Source organism: Apostichopus japonicus, chromosome 8, assembly GCF_037975245.1.
Source record: "Apostichopus japonicus isolate 1M-3 chromosome 8, ASM3797524v1, whole genome shotgun sequence".
Classification (NCBI taxonomy): domain Eukaryota; kingdom Metazoa; phylum Echinodermata; class Holothuroidea; order Aspidochirotida; family Stichopodidae; genus Apostichopus; species Apostichopus japonicus.
This window is the reverse complement of record NC_092568.1, coordinates 35,777,717-35,787,647: the sequence shown is the minus strand read 5'-3', so window position 1 is coordinate 35,787,647 and position 9,931 is coordinate 35,777,717.

The following is a 9,931-nucleotide window of genomic DNA, read 5'->3' as shown; positions in this document are numbered from 1 at the left end:
CTTACAGTTTTTGTTGCTTCAACTTTTGGGTAAAACAGTAACAATGGATCCTAAAAGAATGGGTCATGGCACAAATATGGGTTTGCAAGCAGATGCTGCATGGATCAAAAGATGTGTGTTAAGAAACAGTACCACTATTTTGGTAAATTTCAGAATTGTCCTGCTGGCAAGTCTTTAACTAAGTGCTGTGGTCGGGTGGATAATGTCAGTACCATCATAAGCAATGAAACCTGGCATATTGGAACTTTCTCTGCCCTGACAAACTGAGATGGGTTTTTTTCATCCCGGAGAAATCCACTGTTTTCCAATCCGAATTGATCTTTCAGATTAAAACAAGATTTATGAAAGGATCTCAAATTGTAAGTTGGATAGCCACCCATTGTAAAGTTTAAGTAAAAAAGATAACCAATATCCAATATTAGCCGATATTATACTCATCCCAATTAATTGAAACTAAATTAACTAATTGTTTTACTTTCAATAAAGACTATTTGGTGATATTGTCGATATCATGTTCCCCATTTGGAATCGTTTCTATATCAAAGTGGACACAAATTTATAAAACATTAGATATTAACCCAAGTTTCATTGTGGGTTTATATATTTATATTTCATATCTTAGGGCAGAATACAGAAGCTACTAGTTGCCACATCAAATAGTCAATATTGTCTTAAGATATGGTACAAAATCATTATTGGTGACAGAAGGGCCAATCGTGTCACCTTCCATTTTCAGCATCACTGTGACCAAAATATTTACAATTCATACGGTAGTATCTAGAGGTCTATAATAAACTATATGCAATTGATCATTTTGTTCATCACTTTACTTTTCCAAAGCCCCACTCATACCCACTTTATACCCACTACAACCACCCTCAGGGCCACGCAATCCCGTTATAAACCCTAGAAAAGTTACATTGAAATGATACCTATAATCATTAAGCCCGTGACCTTTAACCTCAGTTACCATAGTAACCATATATGTTGATATATAGTACTTGACATACCCATAATGTGAATTGATGTAACATGATATAGGTGGTATCTTACCATGGTTAGGTTTTGTTGTGTTGATATATTTCAGGGATCAAAGCTAACACTGAGCCGAAATTTGAAATCTATTCAAACTTAAATTTGCTTTCATTCATAAACAATCAAAAAGCACTTTCTAATTTAAGCCTAGTTATTATTCTAATTTGTTTTGCTTTGTCGGGTAACAATAATAATTTTGTGTAGTTTATGATCCAAAAAGAGGCGAGGGAAATATAGGACGGAAACATAATGATACCGTTTATCACCTGGTTATGATGTACAGTCTGCATGGCTCCGAACATGTGCACATTTAATTTAAAGGGTGTGAAGACTCGCGCACAAAGAAACGTCTCATGTCGGTAATCTGACCTAGTTTCGACTAAGGTGTAACAGAAGTGTTAAACACCACCATCGATCCCAGAAAATACACACACAGCTTGCTACCGTCGGTAATTAGACACGAGTGTACAGTCACTACATGCAGCTACGGTCAATACCCATAACACAGTGTAAAGAGCAGCGATGGACATCTCAGCAAGGAGTTGTTATGGAACTCCCTGATCTCAGGTCCAGATAAAAGATAACAAGGTATCACGTTTCATTACTGTCTGCATTTTGTAGCAATAAGAAAGAAAAACTTCACTTGCAAGCAACGGAAAGTTAACTTTTTCACAGGGCGGCACGCGGTTTGGGGCGATGTCTTTAACGAAGAACGGTGCATATTATCAACACCATAAACATATTCCATTAATTGGATAAATAAATATGGCGTAGGCTAGTCATGCAATAAATTATATACCATATAGTCAGGATCTCAATTAAAAGCGCTTCCATTTTTTATATGCGTTACTTGCGTTTCCACACAATTTACATAGAATTCCCTACTTTTTCTTCCATGTAACACGTCTGCAATATATTCAATTTTTTAAGACATTATGAACACATATATAGACTAGTCTTAATTATTTGTACCCGCTTTGCCTCCACTTTACTCCAGCTCAAGAAAACTGTAATGTTCTTGTGTATGATTTTGTCCTGATGTCAAGAACTGTGAAGTTTTTACCAATCTCACCACTCCTCCAAATATAACCACAGCCATGAGTTTGTATGCAACGCCTTAACACCGTTCAACCGGTACCAACATCCAAGAGATATATGAAATATACCCTTTATTCCCCCACTCATCCTCCCAATCCCATTCTCCTATTTTCGTCACCGTTCCATCCATACTCACCTCCTGTTTTCATTTCTAATCCTTCTTTTGTCTCCTTATCGACTCACCTTCATTGCTTAGCCTTCTTTTAGCTTCCTCTGCGAAGTTTACCTCCTACTTCTTTTACTTTCACGGTCCATTGTTTCCATATTTTCTACTCTTTCCAATGTTCAATGTTTCAATTAAAATGTCTGTTCTGTTTGTTTATCTAACCTACATGTTTTAATATGGGCTTGTCTCAATGAATGAACGCCAATTACAGCATTTCAAAAACAAATCTTTAAATAAATATTTTCATTACAATTATTCCATTGTGGAAAAACTGTTTTAGAAATCAGATCCTGCTGGAATCGAAGCGACGATCAGATCCTCTAAGTTTGATTTATTCTTATTCTTATTCTTGTTGTTGTTTATTTGTTTCATTATATAATATATATATATATATATATATATATATACATATATGTCTAATTAAACGGTATAGAGACTAATGTGTATACTATTCTGACCTATAATTCGAACATTTTTGTGTCGCATTTAGGAGCCACGCCTCAAAGATGACGTCTCCGCTAGTATTTGTTATCGCTGCAACGGTGACATTTATTGTCGGAAGTGTGGAAGAAGTTGGAATAAAGCCTCAAAGAGGCTGCTGAACAGAGAGATGTGCTGAAAGGATAAAATGCCCAAGACATTCTGTTTACACATCATAGAGGAAGACTTCTCCTTCCTAAGCAAGTGGCTTTGGGTGTTGGTCATGTTGACAGTGACGAGAATATTCAGAATTCATAGTTGAACGACAGAAAGTTTCTTGAAATAACTCCCCCCATAAGGAAATCAAACATGCAAATTAATCCAAGCAGGAATAAAGATTGAGAGATGTTGCCATGGTTATTTACAGAAAGTGGGGCACTGAAAATTGTATTTTAAACTATTATTTCTATTCCTGTAGACAAACCAGCTCTTCTCCAGGGAAGTCATTTCGTCTGTTATAATCTTTTCAGATTTCATGGATGCAGGTATGTGCTGATGAAGAGTAAAACCTGTAACAATTGCTTGTCCTTTTAGTGAAATTATTGATTAAGTTGCTTTGTTGTTCCCAGTTTGGCAAGGCTTCTGAGTCAAACTAGTTTGTTTGTGCAACTTGCGAGAAACATAAAGAAATTAAACTCACAACATCTGTCTCTAGCCTAAAGTAAAAGGGGAAAAATACCTTCCCAACATCACTGTACTTGCACACACATCAACCAAATTTTTGTACTTTAATATTAGGTAGTTATTTGTGCATTATTATTGTAATTTACAAGCGAGAAATAAACATATCCATGGACGGCTTCTTTGCCCATCACCAATGGCTTTTACACGTAGAGACCCTACTGTATAGATTAACTTAAGAATGCATGATTTAATGAAGGCAGATATTTACTTTCAACTTCTTCACTGTTTCATTACAGTTAAGTGAATTATTTATGAGTCTCTGCCCCCCCCACCCACTGTCCTTGAAGTAATGTCATGTATTTGTATTGCTTAGATTGAAGACGCTCGGGCGAAACACTCTTACCAACCATTTGTAATATTTGATGGTACTTTCAATAAACCAACTATTCTTAGCTTTCTCAATAAGTCATCTCAACATATCTTGGTTAAGTACTTCAATTATGAGGGCACCAGTAAAAGGCTTTAGATTAGTCGCCTTGAAGTCACACAGATCTTAGTTACGGCTGTGTAAATCCACCCTAAAAGCGAATGCTGACAATGCCCGTAATCAATTGAAAGCAACGATTAATCGCATTGAAAATTCCCACCCCGATGCTGTTAATATGATAATGGGGGACTTTAATCACTGCAAGATTTAAGATCTACTGCCAACTTATACACAAGATTTTGATCTGCCTACAAAGAATAACACTGCACTGCATATGTGCTATGGTAATGTCAATGGAAATAATTACAGAGTAAAAAATTGAGCTCAACTTGGTAGTTCTGATCACTCTAATATCTATATGTCGCCTAAGTACCGTCGTGAACTGGAAAGATCCAAACCCATTGTGAAGACGCGACTGAGCTGGAACAAGGAAGCTGTTGACCAATTGCGTGGGTGTTTGGAGTGCACGGACTGGAAAGTGTTTGATTATCCAAACTTACAGGACACTTCAACAACTGTTACTGAGTATATCAATTTCTTTGTTGATCTGATAATCCCAAAGAAAACGTTTCCCATTTCCCAAATAGCAAACCGTGGCTATCAAAAAATTGAAATTCCTAGTGTATGAAAAGAAAGCTGCATTCTCAAGCGGGGATTATGATCTTGTAAAGGCAAAACAGCGGGAGATAAAAAAGGAAGTGAAGAGATGTAAGAAAGAGTACGGAAAGAAATCGGAAGATAAATTTGAGGGGGTAATTCGAAAGTGATTGGCAAGTGATGCAAAGTATAACTGGTTATAAAGGGAAACATAAAAGTGGACCGATTAGAAATGTACAAAAACTGGTTAATGATTTGAATGATTTTTATTGTAGGTTTGATGTGATAAATTGATTAATGCAGGAATTGATAAAAAATTGAGGATAGTCCTAATTGTGCTAACACTGGTAGTGACAGAGTTGTTGTAAATGAAACTGACGTTAGGAAATATTTTTCTAGTGTTAAGATAAATAAAGCCACAGGCCCAGACGGGGTCAAAAATATGTTAATGAAAACATGTAGCTCTCAGCTAGTGCCAGTGTTCACTCCGATCTTCCAAAGAACACTTGATGAGTGCGTTATTCTTGAGATATGGAAACCTCAATCATAACCCCGGTTCCTAAAACAAAAGTGGTCTCATGTTACCGTCCGATATCATTCACCTCAAATATCATGAAATGTCTGGAAAGGGTTGTACTAAACTTCTTATAGCTGAAAAAGTGTTGTTATAAATAAAAATCAGATTGCCTACCAAGCAAAAGAGGTGTAGATGACGCAATACTTGTTTACTTGAAAGGGGTCCAACCCAAAACGTCTGCGAGGTCAATCTTCATTGACTTCTCGAGTGTATTTAACACTATTAAGCCTAATATATTAGTAAAAAAAAACTGTTAGACATGCAAGTGAACTATAACATCGTACTCTGGGTTTCCAATTACATGCGTTGTAGACCTCAGATGGTTAGAATGGGTGATTCCGGATCTGACCAGTGTGTCATTAGTACGGGTGCCCCCAAGGATGTGTGCTCTCACCAGTGTTGTTCTGCTTGTACACAATTTATTGTAAAATATCGAGTGACCAATGCAATATTATCAAATATGCTGATGATACCGTGCTGACTGGTCTTCATTATAATAATGACAGCTCTGCCTTTGCTAGTGAAGTACAGAAGTTTGTTGGTTGATGTAAAAGTAACAGTCTGAAGTTAATATAAATAAAACTAAGGAACTAGTGTTTGATTTTAGGAAAGGCAATAATGTTCATGATCATGTCATAACCGATGGCAAATTAGTTGAGAGGGTAGACAGCTACAAGTACCTGGGAACGTATATTGATAATAAACTTAATTGGAATGTTCAAACAAAAGCTGTTAAGGGTAAAGCCTGCCAACGACTTATTTCCTTAAAAAATTAAAATAATGCAAAGTTAATTATACGATCATGAAATTATTCTACCAGTCAATCATCCTAAGTGTTCTAACGTCTAGTATAATATGTTTGTTTGGCAGTATGCCGAAGAAGTACATGGCAGAGCTGGAACGTGTTCGGAAGTTAGCTGAACGCTGCATTGGTTCAAGCCTCCGGTCACTCTCATCCATATATGAAGAGAGTCTGATGAAGAAACTTAATGATATAAAAGAAGATCACACACACCCTTTTCATAGTCTTATCATGTGCAACAGATCCGGGATACGATTACAGGTGCCCCACACTAAAACCTCCAGGTTCCGTAATTCTTTCTTACCTGAGGCAATATACTTGTTTAATTCGCGTGCAAAGCGATCCGGCCACAGTGTGCGATCTGTCACTTGCAGCTCTCTGTGCTGTTTCTGTTACTGTTCTGGTTCTGCTTATTTAGTTTTATTCTCGTAGTTGTTCACTAATAGCTTGTTTATTGTATGGTTTTGTTTGTATTCACTACTGTTTAATGTTTACTGTCGACAGGAAAACATTTCCTTTTTTGTTTGTTTTCTGAAATGGAAAATAGAGTTTCTATCTTTATCTATCTAACTACGATGTATAATTATTGCTTCGTATAATTCATGAAGGTACGGCAGCTCAATAGGGCCATGATAAAAATAATAATAAAAATTAACCTTGTTTTTTTTTTCTTACTTTTTTTTTCGTTTTTCTGATTTTTCTCCCCCGTTTTTCTAACCTTTTTTTTCGTTCCCCTCCCCCCCCCCCCCGTTTTTCCGACATTTCCCTCTCCCGTTCTTCCGACTCTTTTTCTTGACCCTGTAGTATTGATGCAGTATGTATTCTGTGCTACTGTACACGTGGAAATAACTTGTATGGTATGTGCCGGACAGCTAAAGTACTGATGCTAGGACTAGCTAACGCGGAAGCCGACAGACGATCTACAGACGATCGACTCACTTGTTACCAGCATGGAACGCAAAGACAATGTTGAAGGTATTCTCATTAAATGAAAACTCAGATATGATTTTTAAGTTGAAACGTAGTTTGCCTCAACCTTGCCTTTTCAGAAAGGCTTAAACATAGAATATTCCTGTGAAGCCTAACCGAGCCATAAGAATTTTACTCGCCTAGGCTAGGTCTAATACAGTAAGTCTAGCCATAGACCAGTATTATTACTATAGCCTTTAACTTTAGTTATCCCGTTTATTAGTTCCAATGCCACGCTAATTTGGCGTACTGCTAACTTACGGTATGCATGCAAGATGACTACAAAATCATGCCATCAAGGCTGCATGTAAAGTAACTCATAGGCTCATACTGCCTGATCACTTGCTGAAGATATTCGGCGTAGCCTAACCTACATACTTTCCAGTTTGGGCTAGGCTAGGCTTACAAATTACAGTACGTCCTGGCCTGGGTGGAAATTTCTTTCTTTGGGGGTGGGTAGGGGCTATTTTAAGATTTTCACTTAAAAGTGACCCCGTCAACAACAATGAAGAAGGTGCCATGTTACTTTTTTACCCCAACATCAAGATCTGTAAAGTCAAGCAGCGTAAAGGTAATTTATTTGACTTCTGATGACCTTGAAGTACAGTTTGGTCCGTTCATTTCAGATGAAGACATTGGGGAACTAACCCTTCCATTGCTCACAGAATCTGCTTGCAATGTGGCATCAGAAGATGCAGGCCATTTAAATCCTTCTATTCCACTGGTGTCAGAACCTAGCACATCAGAACCCATTGTCATCAAGAGAGCTAATATCTTAAATGACATGATGGATGCATTCCGTCATATTACTAAGAGATCTGTACAGAAAAATGCTTCTTACAATTTCCGAATCAAACATCCGAACGGAAAATGGAGGCAGGGGTATGGCGGACCATCAGTCTCAAATCGTGGGGAATCGACACATACCGATTTAAATCGACATATACCAATTTCCTTCGACTTATACCAGTTCCAGCAGCTTAAATTGACTTCAACCGATTTAAATCGACATATACCAGTTTAATTCTACATATCATCGTTTTAAATCGACATATACCAGTTTAATTCGACATATCATCGATTTAAATCGACATATACCAATTTAAATCGATAATAAGTAAAATAAATCGGTATATTTCACTTTAAATCGACATATACCAGTTTAAATCGATGATATGTCGAAATAAATCGGTATATGTCAATTTAAATCGACATCTACCAGTTTAAATCGATATCGAATTAATATGTCAATTTCCGTGGACTTATACCAGTTTCTAGCAACTCAGATTGACATATACCTATTTAAATCGATTTATCATCGATTTAGCTCATTAACATATTCCAAATCCCGATTTCGGTATAAGTCGAAGGCAATTGGTATATGTCGATTTAAATCGGTATATGTCGATTCGCCACGATTTGAGACTGATGGCCCGCCATAGCAGAAGAAGGAGTTGGGGTTTCATTTTTGGGAGGAATTTTACTCACGTTGCACAGTGGGTTGTTCAGTGCCTTTCACTCGACATGGTTTTGGTCCATCGGAATGGATGTCAGTGGCTAAGATAATTGTGTATGGTTGGAACATATGTGAATACTTCCCATGTCACCTAAGTGTGTCATTTATGGAAATTGCCATCTCTGGAAAAAGTCAGTCAGGAAATCTGCTTGAGGACTTTCTACACAATCTTTTAAATGAAGAGGCAACGGCCTTGAAGTCAGCACTAAAGCATTATGATTCATATCCTGCAGAGGATATTACTGATATGTTGGACACTTATGGATGTAGAACCATACCTAACAAAGATAACTTGGCAATTCTTCTGTCCGAAATTGCTCTTAAGCAGATAATACAAGCGCCAGCATTTGTAAGTGAATGCTGGAGCCAAGTACTTGATGTGCTTGACAAGATCGCTTAACAACCACACAGGTGATCGAGAAGTTGACACCAACCAATCGAAAGGTATCCAAGTTGTTCACTTTCAATAACATGCTTTCTGCATTGCAAGACACAACCAAGAACCATGTGCTAAAATGTATCAGGGAACTGGATACTGTGATGCTCAAAAGGTTTTTGAGATTCTGTAAAGGATCACACCTCTTGACTTGTGAAGTAATATCTGTAGAGGTTAATAATAGGGATGGACTATCACGTCATCCAGTCGCCCACAAATGTGGGTGTGTATTGGAACTTCCTGTCACATATGACAACTACCCTGAATTTAGGAGTGAATTCAAGGCAGTGCTTGAAAGCGGGGTGTGGGTAATGGACATTGCTTGAATATAAAAAAAATCATTGCCACTATGTTGCCAGATGTTTCATATGTTAACAGGGTTTTTGTTGAGATGGTGTTTAGAATAATTTAACAATTAGAAGTTCCAAATGTTTTATGTGGCTGAGGGTATAATCTCTTATTTTATTGTTTCTTAAGTTGCCAGTTGTTTCATTTGTTAACAAGGTTTTGGTTGAGATGGTGTTTAGAATAATTCAGTATTACCTGTAGCTTTTTAGTCACAAATGGTACTTAGGGGGGGGGGGTGTTAGAAGTGTCGTGGAGGAGAGTGATTAGCAAAGGGAACTTTAAAAACTTGTGTTAAAGCATGTAGGAAAATATTTGTAAGTGAATACCAGAGTCAAGTGCAAAAATTTACTTACAACTATGACACAAGTGATTGAGAGGTAAATACCTATAGTACCAATCAGGGGGTATCAACTTCACCTTCAACAATGTGCCTTCTTTTATTTAAGAGCAATCTAGTTATGAAATTTACCTGTCAACTGGATACTGTTATTTTGTGTGTCTTTGTCATTATTATTAAAGATGATTTCTTGAAAACAGTGTTTAAATAAATTTAACGTTATAGAAGTTCTAAAGAAAGTTTTATTGACTGAAAGCTTACTGGATACTGCATTGCTGAAAAGTGTTTATGTTGCATTTATTATCATTGTTTAATTTTTTTTTAATTCCAAAATGTTATTGACTGAAATTATTTTTGGTATCCATGACAGTCAAAACCTAGGTAGTCATGATGGTGTGTACATGCACGTATGGACGCGTGTGTATGTGTGTATATGTGCGTGTCCGCGTGTGGGTGTGT